Here is a 15,765-nt window from a genome sequence, read left to right on the forward strand (position 1 = left end):
TGAATGGAATGTTCCTGTAGGGGCAAAAGTGGGTGTGGTCGATCGCTATGGGACAAGGTCTCCTCCAGCTGTACTTTCTATCTGTGACCCAGTGAGAACAGAATCAAAGGAGCAGGTGTGACTGCTTACATGAAAATCAGGCAAAGCAGACTTGGCTTTTTGAAGCCACATACCAACAATGTGCTCTTATACCTTTTTATCTCAGACAAAGCAGTAACACATTGGCCAGAAGCCCCAAATTCAGATCCATGTAGATGGAAACCTCACCCAGTCTTATTTGACAGCATTAATCTGAGGAAACCACAAAGAGAGAACTTTCACACTCAGCTGAAACGCAGCTGGTTTTGGAAACAGCTAAGGGAGGGTACAAAACCTTTCAAGAAGTAACCCACAATCATCATGCAGAAGATCTGCCTTTCAACACACAATGGCACAAAACAAACTCATCACCAAGTACACAACTGCTATTTACTAAGGGGAAAATATGTGAGGAATTGTGATCAGCAGAAGGGAATTCCTGTGGCTGGGGGAAGACACAGCTAAGGGACCAACCTCAGTGACCAAAAGGCCAGAGAGCAGAAGGTAAATTTAAGCTTAATTGGACATAAGCCCTTAAATTCTAAGTGCGTCCATCCATATCTAACATTGTACCTGGCTCTCCAGGAGTCATCTCCTAGGGACAGTGCTGAGTCATCAAGTCTTCTCCCAGGAGCTACTGCATGTGTAATTGGCATCTGTGCTCTTATTATCATCAGGACTGAATCCTATTTCAGCATCCCATCTCAACAGGCTGCAGGTGCATAATGAATGGAGAATTTCAGGAGGCAGTCCTGACCCCATGACTAATAGTCAAGTGAGCACTATTTAATTGAATTACCAGTTGAATAAAAATTACTTTAGGGAATGAACTACAAACTCCAAGTCAAGTTGTAACATCATTATCAACATCACTACCTCCAGTACTAGGTACCTTGAAAACAGGGTCTTGAATGCCCACCAAGATCCTACAAGGTAGGTAAGCCTCACAAGAACCTTCCCTGCCTGCACTGAACTGTATCCATTCCTGGGGCTGGCTGAGTGAGTGATGACTGAGTGAGTGATAATTCAGCAAAGCCATCCAATGGAGTATTTAGCATAGTGGTCAAGCACATAGTAGGCGTTCCATAAATATTGGCTGAATTCAAGAATTAATGCATTAACCATAAAATGATCATCAGTCACCTGCTAATTATCTGTGAAAATGAATCAATCATGTAAAATACATTAAGGAGAGAAATCATGATTTAATAAATCAATGGTAATTCTAATCAAGAGGCATTGTAAGGACAACCACTCTCAAACACCCAAATAGGCTTTCAGCTATAGACAATCAAATAATCTCCTTTCTTTCCTTCTGCACTTTCTCTATATAAGTCTAGCTCCTGGCACCTGTCAGCCAGGGCTCCTAGACACTTCTGGTTGGGCACTGCCTCATTCAGATCGATTCTTGCTCAAATAAACTCAAATCTTTTTAAAAAATGGTAATTCTGAATGAAGAAAATGAGACATTCTCTGATAACCAGCCTACCCTTTCTATTCTAATAAATCAATCTGTGCCAAAAACAAGGAGACAAATAATAAATGAATGTCCTTAGTTCTGTTCATGACTATACTTTCTGTTCCCCTTGTGGTTGGGTGGAACCAGGCACCATGACTTCTAGTCAGTGAGTTTTTGAGTTGAAGTGCCTCGTGCCATTTCCGTACAAGAGTATTTAACCCGTTAGAGCTCGACCTCTTAGAGCTCGCTTTCCCCTCAAGCATGGCAGTGAGCAACATCTGAGACGCTGGCAACTCCATCACTCGTCCCTGAGTGACGACGATCGGCAGAGCGCCCAGCCGACCCACAGTGGACACATAGCATGAGTAAGAAATAAATCTTTGTTGTTTAACCCACTGACACTGTTATAGCAGCACACCTCATCCCAGCCCAGCTGATAAAGTGAATAAAATTCCAGGATGCTGAAGCTTCCACAAAATAACAAGGAGCCAGGACCACATCAAAGCTCAAACTCATAGTTTCTGACTTTGCTCACCTCTATCCCAGACCATCTTCAATCTTCCCCTATTACTAGCCTTACTCTAATCTGTTTATTAATTCCACTAGAATTTAAAATTCTGCTCTCTGCAGAAGACTGTTATCAGGGCTGGGAATAGAGGGAAGGGAAGGCAATTTATGCCTCACAGAAAAGCAATACACGTTCTAGATGAGATTACATTTAGAGCTCTACTCCACAGATGTGAAATAGCCCCAAAAATTTTCCTGAGCCTCTCCTTCCCTGGGTTTGATCTGCTCCTGGGGACTGGTGTTGATAGAAATCTCTTAACCACAGAAACCCTTTTTGCTTTCTTTTGTTTCAGGTCTTGAAGAGATGACTGGTGGGTCAGATGAGTCATTGTCTGGGAACCTGAGAATTTTCAGCTATACTTTCATATTTCATATTTTTCTGTCAAGAGGTAGCATTTAACAGAGCTATATATTTTTCTGCCACATGGTAATGATAAGGATGATGACGGATGAGAGTTAAATCTCAATGGACTAGTCACATTAGTTAAAATTTCATCAGCTTCATGGAACATCTCCTGTCCAGCATGTCTTAGGGGACAGATAAATATTATTTTACTTCTGTTTGATTTTAAAAGATTAAGTCTGTTGCCCTTGGTCCCTGATGTGCCCTTCATAAACAAACAGATGGATCACCACAGACTTGCAGGGTAGTAGGAGGAAGATTCCTCTTAAAAATCTGACACTAGCTATGGGCTGTACCTGGTTGCTTATTATCTTAAATGTATGTTTTCCCCTTCTACTAACAGAAAAGCATTTACCAGCCATGCGTACAGGCTCAAAGCAAACTTGAAGCCCACTATGTTTATTTAATGCTCTGCAAAACATCTCATCAGCCTTCCTATTCTTGTCAGAATTATGAAGATAAAGCTTTGGTGTGCACGATTTACACAATGATATCCGCTATAAGTTTATACTGAGGTCTGACTTTGAGGTATTATACATTTGCTTCTTTTCTGTTTTAAGGCAAAGCTTGTGATTCACTGCTCAAATCATGTAGCTAATTTCACCATTCCCATATTTTCCCATTTCCTCACCACCCTCAGTCCCTGTTCTCCCCCAACCCTGACAAATAATAAAATTATACTCCAATCAAGAGTGAAAGAGTTGCAGGTAAAGCCACTGAATGGGAGCAAGCTGTAGTTCATCCAACGAATAATTCTGAGTGCAGACCTTATACTAGATGCTGTTGTAGATTCTGAAAATAGAGCAGTAAAGTACAGTAGAGGAATTCCTACTCTCAGGATGCTTACATATCAATGGAGAGACAATAATAAATAAGATTAGTTCAAATAAGTGTTGTGAGGAAAATGAAATAGAGTTATAGGATAGAGTGATGATAGAGGTGAGCTCACCAAAGAAAAACTCTCCAGAAAGGTCAAATTTGAGTCAAAGTCCAGGTGGAAAGAAGCCAAAGATCTGAGGAAAGAAACATTTAGAAAGAAGGACAAGTAGGTTCAACAAGGAGCTTGAAGTGACAAAGAGATTAGTCTATTTAAAGAAAAGAAAGCAAGCCTAATTGGATGGAGACAAGGTAGAAGAGGAACACAGAGGCCAGCTCAAGACGGGCAATGGAGTTCAAGGTAAAGCCCTTAGATTTTATTCCAAATCCAATGAAAAGCTATTGGAGGATTTTAGTAGAAAAGTGACATGAAATGTAGATATGCAAATATCAGTCCAACCGTCTGACAAAATCAGTCAAACCTTTCAACTTTCATAATAGAATGCTAGTTCTGCCAGTTCTACAAAGAAAGCATGGGGATATTCCTCAAGTCATGAGGGGAGAACTCCTGAACTCTCACTTGTCATTAGGACTCCAAGGCTCACACTAGCCAGTACCCAACAGACCCAGGAGGAATATGCGCCAGCCTTTTCAGAAAGGCCACCCTAACTGGGGTGTCCTGTTGAGCTACTTCCTAAATTCTTACTCTGCCAGTGTGATGTGTTACCCAAGCCAGGATTTAACAGAAGACAATTGTCAGCTGCTGTGTGGGTGGATGGATGGGAGGGGAAAAACGGAAGCTAGGGACATAGGGTGCTTTATCATCACTGGTCTACCATTACATGGGCCAGTGTGAAACTTCCTTAGAAGGCATTAGAAAAATAATCAGCTTGCTGTAAAATATTAATTTATTTGTATTAAAATACATCATAAAATATAAAACATTAAATATATAGTTAAATATTATTGAATTTTATAACATGTTTCATTCTGATACTAATAGTTGTCCATAAAACCTTAAAGGATCTTCTGCCATGGAATCAGTGAACTGTCATTTTTTTCTCAAGCAAAAAGGTAAAATTTATGAACAATGCATGTGCCAGTTCTGTGCGATGCCAGCTTGACTAAAATTTGCCTAAATTGGCTTTCAACTTGGCAGAGTGCCATTGGTGCTTAGACATTAAAACAGCTGGCATTCCTGTCAAGATGTTCTGTATTTCTTTTTAGAAATGTAGATTAAAGCGGCTTACTTTAAAATCCCTACTCTCGAAACCAATATATACAGATCGGCTCCATTCCCAAGAAACAGAAACGTTTCATGCCCGTCCCTCTTTTTTTACTGTCAATCCTAAACTCCTTTGTAAGCCCATGGAGGACCCCTCTGAAAAATCTTGATAGACTTGTTTAGATAATCAGGAAGCAGTGGGCTAATAATTACTTTTTTAAATGACCACCAATAATGTTTATTCTGTATGATCCAAGTAATGTAACCAGCCTATCCTCCAAAATGTAGAGGGATAACTCTACTTTAAAACTCACTAAAAGTAGAAAAGTTTCCCATTCATCTACAGGATAATACTGGAAACCCTTCTAAGGGCATACATACTACCCTTAGAGGCACAGGTTACAAACTGATACCCAAACACCTAATGTGACCACCCCATTTTCCCCATTTTAACATGCAGCAACAGGGGCACAAGTCTCACAATGTTAGCACAGTGTTTTTTAAACATTTGAATTGGCTGTCAGTATCTAAAAATCAGCAGATTTTACAACTTGATTGCCAGTTCCTTTGGAAAAACTCAAAAGATCCGAAGCCCCTGGAGGTGCATGCTTGCTTTTCTTCAAGACAACAATCCCCAGAGGGTAAGTAGTGGCCACTCCCCATAGACAGAGAAATACTTGATTTGCTAAGTCTCTACCGTGCCCTATTATATTGTAATCCCTCCCTGCACCATTCACTTACAGCACCTGCCTGACCGGTACAAACCCTCTTTGGTAATGAAGAGAGAGATCAGATGGATGGATGGAAAGATAGATGGATGGATGGATGGATGGATGGATGGATGGATGGATGGATCGATGGAATGCAATTAAGCCCAAAATTATGGAGTTTCCCTGAACAGTGAAATTTTATAGCAAGCACTCTTTAGTACCAAATATGCTGAGGTTCCAAGGCTTCCCTAAAACTAGACTTTTGAATTCCTCTGATTAACCGAATTGAGTAATAGACTTAAGTAGTTGAGACTATCTCAGAATCTGGCCACTTCTGGAACTCTGGACCCTACCATTTCTGCCTATTCTCCAAAACAGGAGACCTTAGGGGCAATCATGGCCATTTGCTAGCCCACATGGCACCTTTGTGGAAAACAGAAAAAGTTCCCCTACCTCTGGGTTGACACATACCCACATCACCTGGCTAGGCTTGGCAAGCAGAGTACAGCTGCCTTTTCACTGGCACTCATCTCCTGCACCATGGCCCCATTTGTATAGTGATTAATCTGCACAGATATGTGCAGTAACACAGCCTCAGAAACAAACTTTACACAAACCACAAATGAAATCAACATGCATATGAAATTCAAAGAGAAAGATGCACCTGATGAGCCAAGAGATTAAAGGGACATGAAGACTTGGGTGTTTTTCATCGGTGCACTGGGTTTTTAATCTCTCAGATGAAACAGATCTCAGAACCTTTGGAAAAGGGAAATAAGTGAGCACCACACCAGGCCAAGAGAGGTGAAGACCAAACCACTCTACATAATCTCTGAGATCATTCTGTCCTGAAGAACAGGTCTCCCACATGTGTAGATACACAGTCTATTGAGAAAGCCAACTTTTTATTTGTTGGGGGTAAAAATGATTTACAAGAAGAATTTTTTTCACTTCTCTCTCTATTTTTCAAAGTATAGTTGATTTACAATGTTTCAGGTATATAGCAAAGTGATTCATTTAGTCTTATATACATACTTTCTCAGATTCTTGTCCATTATAGGTTATTAAAAGATAATGAATATAGTTCCCTGTACTATACAGTAGGTTCTTGCTGTTTATCTATTTTATGTATAATAGTGTGTATGTTAATTCCAAACTCCTAATTTATCCCTCCCTCTCATTTCCCCTTCAGTAACCATAAGTGTGTTTTCTATGTCTATGAGTCTATTTCTGTTTTGTAAATAAGTTCATTTGTATCATTTTTTCAGATTCCACATGTAAGTGATACCAGATGATATTTGTCTTTCTCTTTCTGACTTACTTCACTTAGTATGATAATCTCTAGGTCCACCCATGTTGCTGCAAATGTCATTTCTTTTTTATGGCTGAGTAATGTTCCATTGTGTGTGTATATGTGCATATATATATATATATATATATATATATATATATATATATATATGTATATATTCCACATCTTCTTTACCCATGCATCTGCTGATGGACATTTAAGGTTGCTTCCATGTCTTAGCTATTGTAAATAGTGGTGAACATTTGGGTGCATGTATCTTTTCAAACTGTGGTTTTCTCTGGTTATATGCCCAGGAGTGGGATTGCTGGATCATATGGTAACTCTATCTTTAGTTTTTTGAGGAACCTCCATACTGTTCTCCACAGTAGCTGCACCAAATTACATTCCCACCAACAGTGCAAGAGGGTCCCCTTTTCTCCACACCCTCTCCAGCATTTGTTGTTTGTAGATTTTCTGATGATGCCCATTCTGACTGGTGTGAGGTGATACCTCATTGTAGTGTTGATTTGCATTTCTCTAATGATTAGTGATGTTGAGCATCTTTCCATGTGCCTGTTGGCCATCTGTGTGTCTTCTTCGCAGAAATGTCTATTTAGGTCTTCTGTCCAGTTTTGACTGGTACCAGAATAATTTTTGTGTCAATTAGAGTTCTATAGCAAGTGGAAACTTTGAAAACACTATTCCTTTTTTTTTTTTTTTTTTCGTCTTCAATAGCCCGGTCCAGGTAAATTTTCCCACTCCTTAATGGAATATGAATTTCAACAAGTTGTGCCAGTCTTACTGCCCTGCAATTTCTCCTGTCCTATCTCACTGTTCAATTTCATGTTTCTCCTCCCTGCTGGGACCTGGTAACTCTGAGCTTTCAGTGGGAGTCCTGATGGCCTTGCTTAGTAAGTTTGTCAGTGCTTTTTGAGTCTGAAGAAGAAGCACTTAACACCAAAGTGATTTCTTCCTAGTCCACCGGAAGTACACATGTCAAGTACCCCTTTGACTCTTCTTGGAGGAATCCCCAGGACTAAGTCTCCAGCCCCAACATGACCTCATGCTTCCACTTGCCTGAAATAGCTGCCCTGTCCTAAAAGGAGGTAAAGAAAAGCCCTGCCCTCTCCAGAGAAAGCACTTCTGAATCATGTATGTCATCACTGAATGTTCTTTTTCAGATCTTATAGACAGGGAAATGAAAGAAGCATTATAGAGAAAGAAATACATTTTGCATCTTTGAAATATCTTTGATCTTCTCCCATTCCCTGGTTTTACCCAAGGAAAAAATATTTGCAGATATTTCAGAAAATGGGTCTCCATCATGGTCATGCAATTTTCCCTTTCATAAAATAACAACAATAATAATAAAGTTGTCTTTATCTAATCTAAAAAGTGTTACACCCTTCTGCTGCAGACAGACAGCCGATGTTCTGTTGCAGTTTACAGGTGACAAAGATGTGACTTCACGTTCCTCAGTGACAAAGTTGGAAAGGCATTGCGATCATCCAGGGTTCTCACACTAGCCACTAGGACATGGCACGTGAGATGGTTGAATAGCAATGTTCTGGGAGTTGCCATCTTGGGACATACTTAACAAAGTTTCACCGGGAATATCATGACCTATGTTGGCTGGTGGTGGGGAGGGGATGGTAGGACGTGTTGGGGGGCCCCTTTTCTCCCTCTCCCCACAATCTCACTTTAACACATAAAATAGGAATTACCACAGATACCTATTTGTATTACGGAGGAGGTATCCTTCCCTCACTCTGTCATTCATCCATTTTCCATCATGGGTAGAGAAAAGGATTATCTGACTATTGGGTCCCCCTCTCTCTCAATCTCTCTCTGTCTCTCCTTTCCTCTCTCCCTCCCTTCCTCTCTGTATTTGGACTGCTCCATCCCACTCTCCCTCACCCTTTCCCTCTCTGTCCTTCTTCCTCTCTCCTCCCTCTCTTTCCATGCCTTCCTCCTTCTTCTAGCTATCTGTAATTCTTTCTCTTCTCTTCTTTTCACTCTCCCTTTCACTCTGAACTACTAACCTGAAATCACAGATGTTCTTCTGTCTTCCTTGTTTAAAGCCACGGGGGCAGAACTGGATGCTTTATTTGTGATGGAGGAGGTAAGTCCACTACGAGGCAAGATGGTGGGAAGCCTATTGGGCCTGGCCCCATAATGAAGATGTGCCAACATTAAAGAAGACATTATTTATGGTATTTGAAATGATGAGCTCTTCAAAGCTCTCAAAGGTAGCAGTAAAGAAACTGGGTCTCAGCCAAAACCGGCCAAAGGGAAATTACACAAGAAGGAAATTTCCTCTCCTACTCACATATCTGGCCAAGTGATTTTGATGGACCATAAAGTGATCATCAGATTCTTAAATGATGACTTTAAACCAAAACAGCCAAATAAATCACTTATGGAGAATGTTTCAATGTAAATTTTATATTCATAATCATTGAAACTTACATCCTGACTTTTAAAAGATAATTATATATACACTATGATATATTAAATCCCTTTGTATATACATTGCTATTTTATAATAGTATAATTTTAGTTCAATAAAGAAAATAAGTCAACAATGAAAAAAATCCTCCTCTGATGTCTATGTCTTTATTTCTCCATTGATCCAAAGCCCATAGAAAGATGGAGTGTAATCAAGCCCTCGGATTCCCAATAATTTACACTGTTGAGGAGGGAGCGCACAGACAGCAGAGTGAGTCAGCTGAGCCAAGAACCGAGAAGGAGTAAGGCGGGACCTGCATGGGGGCCCATCACGGGGAGGCCAGACCCAGTGAGAAGTGATGAGTAGAAAACACACTGCACGCTATACAGACTTCCTACCCTCGTCATTGAAAAAAATCTTACGTTTAACAAGGCTGAGACTTGTCTACTCATACTCATAAGACCCTGAAAGATGAAAGTCAGGAAAATCAGAAGGAAAAATCAGGTCAGACATGAATATGGGTGATATTCAGTTATGGGTTTTCACCAGGATTTCAATAGGGAGGAACTGTAATATCACAAACGTAGTGACTTAAAACAATACATATACATTACCTTACAGCTCTGGACATCAGCGGTCCAGAATGGGTCTCAATGGCTTAAATTAGAGCTGGCAGAGCTGCCTTCCTTTCCAAGGGCTCTAGAAGAAAACCCGTTTCTCGCCTTTTCCAGCTTTTAGAGGCAGCTCTTATTCTTTGGCTCAAGGCCCTCTTTCTCCATCTTCAAAAGCCAGCAAGGACTGGTGGAGTCTGTCTCATGCTGCATCATTCTGACACTTCCTCTTACACCATTGCCTCCCTCTTCTACTCTTGAGGACCCTTGTGATTCCATTGGGTCCACCCAGATCATCTAGGATAACCTCCCCCCCCATCTCAAAGTCATCTGATTAGCAACTTAATACCACCTGCAACCTTAATTCCCCTTTGCCAGGTAATACAACATATTCACAGGCTCCAGGGATTCCATGTGGACGTCTTGGAAGTAGGGGGTGGGCATGATTCTACATTCCACAGCCCTCAACACAGTTATCAAGACTTTCTTTCCTTGAAAAAGACAATTGAGCTAGCACTGTTAATTTATGTAATTATGTTGCTACAGTTCCTTCAGTCCAAAAACAAAACAAGCCTCCAAAATCCAAACAACTCATAGCGAGCATTATAACTTCCTACGGCAAAGCAAAGCAGTTTTCTCCTGCGTGCCTATAAGTTCCAACGGGCACTTCTGCTTGCTCTCCACAACACCATCACCTTTCTGGCTTGTTAGGAAGAAAGAAGGAGAGAGAGCAGAGTGAAAAGGAATGACACAAGCTGAACAGATCCAGGTACAATTCCACTTGGGGATTTAAAAGAGGAAACACCAAGGAACATATCAAAGAAACTTCCGTGTTGCCTAGGGTACTCTAAGCCCTCAGCACAGCTCTGAATAAGAATTCAGTCTGAGAGTAATCCTAAACTACTGAAGGTGCCCATGAATATTCTACCATGTGTTTCAGAAATTCTCCACAGTGTTTCAGCAATTGCCCAGGGAAGGTCATCTGACTCACCCATGACACTATCAGAATCCAACAGGCAAAAACAAAGAGGACAAAGCAAGCAAAATCATATGGGATACTTTCACCTATCTCTTCTCCAAGTAGATAACCAGGACGTTGTTTCCAGTTTACAAAAAATAAAAGATAAAATGATGACTCATATCCCATGTATAAATGTCTCTAATAAGCCGGCATCCAGACTTTATTTGCTACTTCAAGTCTTACAGATTATATAGCATGTTTAAAATCAGTTGAATATACATGTTTTTTCTCTATATAAACTTTCGGGAATTTTTCAGTGCATCAAATAATTTCTAAATATTGTACACTTTAATTTCCATCTGAACTCATTTCCTAAATCACACACAAAAAGTTAGCTAGGTAATCCAACTCATCCTTAGGAATCTACCTATAAAGTTGGGCAACGCGGCAACCTCACCCTCCTTGAAACATTGCCATGAGTCCACAATCTTCCTGGCATCAACTCTTATATCTAATCAGATTCTTGGCCTTCCTATTTCTAAATGTTCTCAAATCTTCTTAATTGTCTCTAACCCTTAGACTTCATTTTCATAACATTTATCACAGTTTTAATTAATTATTGAGGTAAATTTTTGTTTACTCCATGAGGACAGGGACACATCTGCTTCTTTCTTCCAAGTTTCAGTTCTGTGCCCAGCACACAGTGGACTCACAAACACGACTGAATGAATAATGCTCCTGTGTATCTTTTTAACACACGTGTTTATTCATGCCAGGCACTATTTTAAGTGTTTTGCATGCATTCATTCATTAACTCTTATAACCAATCCTATTATGCAGGGGGCATTATTTCCTTATTTTACAGGTAAGAAAATGGACATAGAAAGGTTCACTGATTTGTACAAAATCATACACAGCCATTAATAACAGACAACATTTATTGAGTACTTATATGTGCCAGGCAGGGCTGCTGCTCTGCCTCCCAAGGTAACTTTGTTCAAATCACAAAAAGATGCCGCTTTTGTATGGATGAACTTAAACAGGCATCTCCTGCTCCAGGATGAGTAAGCTCCCTCCAGGGCACAGGGACTGTAAATTGAGAGCAGGCTCCCACCTGCACTGCCCCCACCCTCCCCACCGCCAATCCTGAGCCTTCTGGCAGGGTACAGCCTGCATAAAATAGAGTACACCGGTATCTCAGCCACAAACTGCTCAGAGCACTAAACGGCAATTACCCCACAGCAAACCAAGAGACGGGCATTAGCATCATCATCCCCATTTTACAGAAGCAAGACCAGCAACCCACAGAAGCAAAGTGACTGCTCAGAGCTGTCCAGCTATTGAGTGACAGAGGTGGGATTCAAGCCAGGCCTTGTGGTCCCAGGGCCCACACATCCAGCAATGCTCCCTCCTGAATTTTGTACTCCGGTTCCTGCAGCGGTCTCCTAACTAGTCTCCATGCCCCCTAACTTGTCCCACAACTTAATCCACTACTGCTGCTACATGAATTTCTTAAAGGTACAAATCTGATCATGTTTCCCTACTGCTCAAACACTTCAATAGCTCCCTCATCCCCTTCAAGATAAGGTTAAGACTCCTTCCTGTGGCTGGGAAGGGCTCCTTGTCATCTGATCCTGGTCACCCTCTAGCTGAACCCCTGACCCTTTCTCTGCCCTGACCCCTCACTGCACACAATGACAGAACCACACCAAACATTCTGCCCCATGAACCTTCACGTTCTTGCTGCCACAGGCCTTAACACAGGACAGTATTTCCACCTGGAGCCCTTTCTTCCCCCAGTGCAGTTGACTAACTCCTACTCATACCTCAAGTCTCAGCCTAAACGTGCCCTCAGATTCGTGTTCCCAGACCACTAAGTCTAAATTAGATCCCCTAAGACATTCTCTTATCATACCCCATGTTTTCTTTATAACAATATCACAGATATGTGCTTATTCAATCAAAACCAGTTTTCCCCAGTTGTAAGTATGAAGACAGCAGGGGCAATGTCTATTTTGTCAGTTAACTATAAACTCAGCATCTTACACATTTCCTGGTACGTACAGGCAACCAAATCCTGTTGAATGTCCCTCCTGGGTGCTCACCATGCTTCCCTATCACAGCCCCCATCACAATATGCTGAACAGCATGCTTCCGTCTCCCATCTGATTGTAACTATTTTCAATACTATGAGGACAAAGACTTAATCTGACTTAGACCCCACTACTGAACCTCCAGTATCCAGCATGTTGCCCAGCATATAACAGGTGCTCAAACATTCCAGAATAAATGAGTGAACAAAGCAAAAGTAAACGGGCCGTTCAGAGAAAAAGTCCTCCTACTATCACTGCCATAAATGACATCAGTGAATTGAAGACCTGTTCTACTTTTAACCGCTTTAAAGAAATAGGATCTATATGGAGCACTGAGAAAGTTTTCAGCTTCAAAATCTGACCCAGTATGTTCCCCAGCCACAACAGTCAGGGAGGCCAACTCAGGCCTAGATGAAAAATGACCTGTCAGCTTAGTCAACAGTCTCGGGAGTGACTACTCAAACAGAAAACTCAGCATCCACTTTCAAGTCCTACAGAGACCAAGACCTACAAGAACTACGAAGGATTCTCCCAGAGGGGATCAACAATGCTTACCAATAGACATTATATCACTCCCCATTAAAGGAAGGTCTTCAGGAACCAAATCCCCCTAAATGGATAATTAAATGACTATCCATCAGTCTGAAAAGAGGAGAAAGTGCATTCAAATAAAAAGAAGCAAAAGCAAAGTTAAAGTATATTACTTAATAATATCTTATAAGATCATGGAGGAAAAGCCATTCCTAAAAAGGACGACTTGTTCAACAGGAATATAAAAATCTTTTCTATATACAGCACATGCAATGGAGGCAACACGCTGTCTCATTTTCACCTTGTTCCAGAAAGTCTCTTCAGACTTGGAAACAATGACAAGGTCCTTAAGATTCTGGGACAGGATTCTACTATTTTGTCCACTGGCGAGTCATGATTGCTAGGTTGTGTATGAAGGAATTTCAGATCAGTCTTGGAGGCCATAAGCATGAAGCATGAACAGTTGTATCATGGCAATGACAATGATCCCAAAATGCCACAAACACACTGGTATTCCATTAAATTAATAAGAATACTTTCATGACAACACAAATGCCCTGGAGTTTTCCCACTAGGGAAGAGGACATATGTTGAGTTGATCAAACTTCATCTTGTTTCTGATTCAAAGCCAGGTCTCTCTTTCCAGCCACAAACCAATGAGCTCCACACTCTACTTCTAATACCAGGATTCTGAACATAAGGATCTAAAAGTTTACTTGATCGATTCCTTCATTCATTGTCTTCTAATCATCTCTGTCTTGCTATTCAGCATCTCATTAGTGCTGCAGTTAATACCTTAACGTGGATGACACTGATTTTTCTTTGCTTGGTTTATTACCTTAGTCATCTAAGAACCTAACCCCCTTGACACAAAGTGGAAGCATAAGTAAAATGTCATTTAAAAAATTAAAGCCAGTATGCTGCTGACAACACGCACAGTGGTTTTATCAGCTTTACAGCTGTTATGCAGAGCCCAGCTGAGAGTTAACTCCCAGCGCTGAAGCTCTTCCCAGGCAGTGATGTAGGCCCCACGTTCACAGTCACCGCCTTGGGCCATGAAAGTACTTTGGCTCTCCTTCCCGCTAATCAGCAACATTCCCCTTTAGTACTGAATTTGGAACAGACTTCCTTTAGAGCAGTTTTTTAAATTGTAACCAGGAAAAAGAAAAAAAGAACTTCAAAATCACTCACCCAAGAAGTCGTTTTGACTATGTGCTGCACTGGCAGGGAATGGGTTTTATTTTTAGGAACATTTTCATGAAACAAGGCTTTATCTCTTCTTACCAAGCATAGTAGATCCAGTTACTTTTCTTCATCCTTACTCTTGGTCTGCTATTTTTGGCCTCAAGAACTATCTTCTCCAGTAATAGGGGTGCTGCCCCCGGGATAACTAAAACTTGAGTGGGCCAAAACTGCCAAGTCCATGGGTCCCTTCTCAGGAAACCCAAAGCAGCACAAGGACCCAATCTCATGAAGGGTTCTGAGTCACAGGTATTCAAAGGATGCTGTGTAGGTGGATGACCTGGTGGCCCAGGACATGACATTTACAAGAAAGCAGAGCCTAAACAACATATTTTTTCCTGCTGCTCTGTGATGACTTCCATATGTATGGTCCTTTGGCGGCACAAAGGTCCTGTATAGTAGGTTTCCTTTTTTTTTTCTTTACACCTTTATTGGAATATAATTGCTTTACAATGTTGTGCTAGTTTCTGCTGTATAACAAAGTGAATCAGCTATACGTATACATATATCCCCATATCCCCTCCCTCTTGCGCCTCCCTCCCACCCTCCCTATCCCACCCCTCTAGGTGGTCACAAAGCACCGAGCTGATCTCCCTGTGCTATGCGGCTGCTTCCCACTAGCTATCTATTTTACATTTGGTAGTGTATATATGTCCATGCCACTCTCTCACTTCGTCCCTGTTTACCCTTCCCCCTCCCCGTGCCCTCAAGTCCATTCTCTACGTCTGCGTCTTTATTCCTGTAGGAGGTTTCCTTTTAGTATACAAAGACCCTGACAGGAAGGCCACTGCTACACTATTTGATGCTTTTGTGTTAATTAGAAGACACCCTTCCTCCACACCCCTCCTCAGGACTTGGCTTGTGAGAAAAGCATGAATTGGATTTCAACCTCCCCCCACACACCCCCTGCCTGGCCTCTCCCATCATTGAATAGTACTCGGGTTTCTTTGTAACACTGGAGCAACATTTATTCTTCCGTTCATTCATCACATGTTTCAGGCATGACAATGGGTAAGCCACCTGGGCTCTGTGGAGAATTTAAAGGTGAATAAAACAGTGGGTTTCTTCAGAAAAGGGTCATCCTTCTCAGTAAATGACTGTCATGAACAATGCTATTGAGGTGCTAGGAGTTAATCTGCCCAGCGCTGGTGAATGTTCTGGTTTCACTGGAGCATAGGAGAGTCGTGAGTGATTGAACTTAAAAAAGAGCTTGCATGACTAGTCAATAGAAGACCGTGAATTAAGGCAGTTTTAGAGAAGGGAAATATTTCACCAACAGTGAGCTTTGAGGATACAGACTTGGTGATGATCAACAAGATGGACTAGAAT

General features: G+C 41.2%; 1 long non-coding RNA gene across 1 annotated transcript in view; it reads right to left on the bottom strand.

The window, feature by feature from the left end:
* Positions 1–15,765, bottom strand: part of LOC307185013 — a 479,081-nt gene that overhangs the window by 371,794 nt on the left and 91,522 nt on the right. The window lies entirely within an intron of this gene.

The sequence above is a fragment of the Stenella coeruleoalba genome (assembly GCF_951394435.1).
Source record: "Stenella coeruleoalba genome assembly, chromosome: 3".
NCBI classification, from domain to species: domain Eukaryota; kingdom Metazoa; phylum Chordata; class Mammalia; order Artiodactyla; family Delphinidae; genus Stenella; species Stenella coeruleoalba.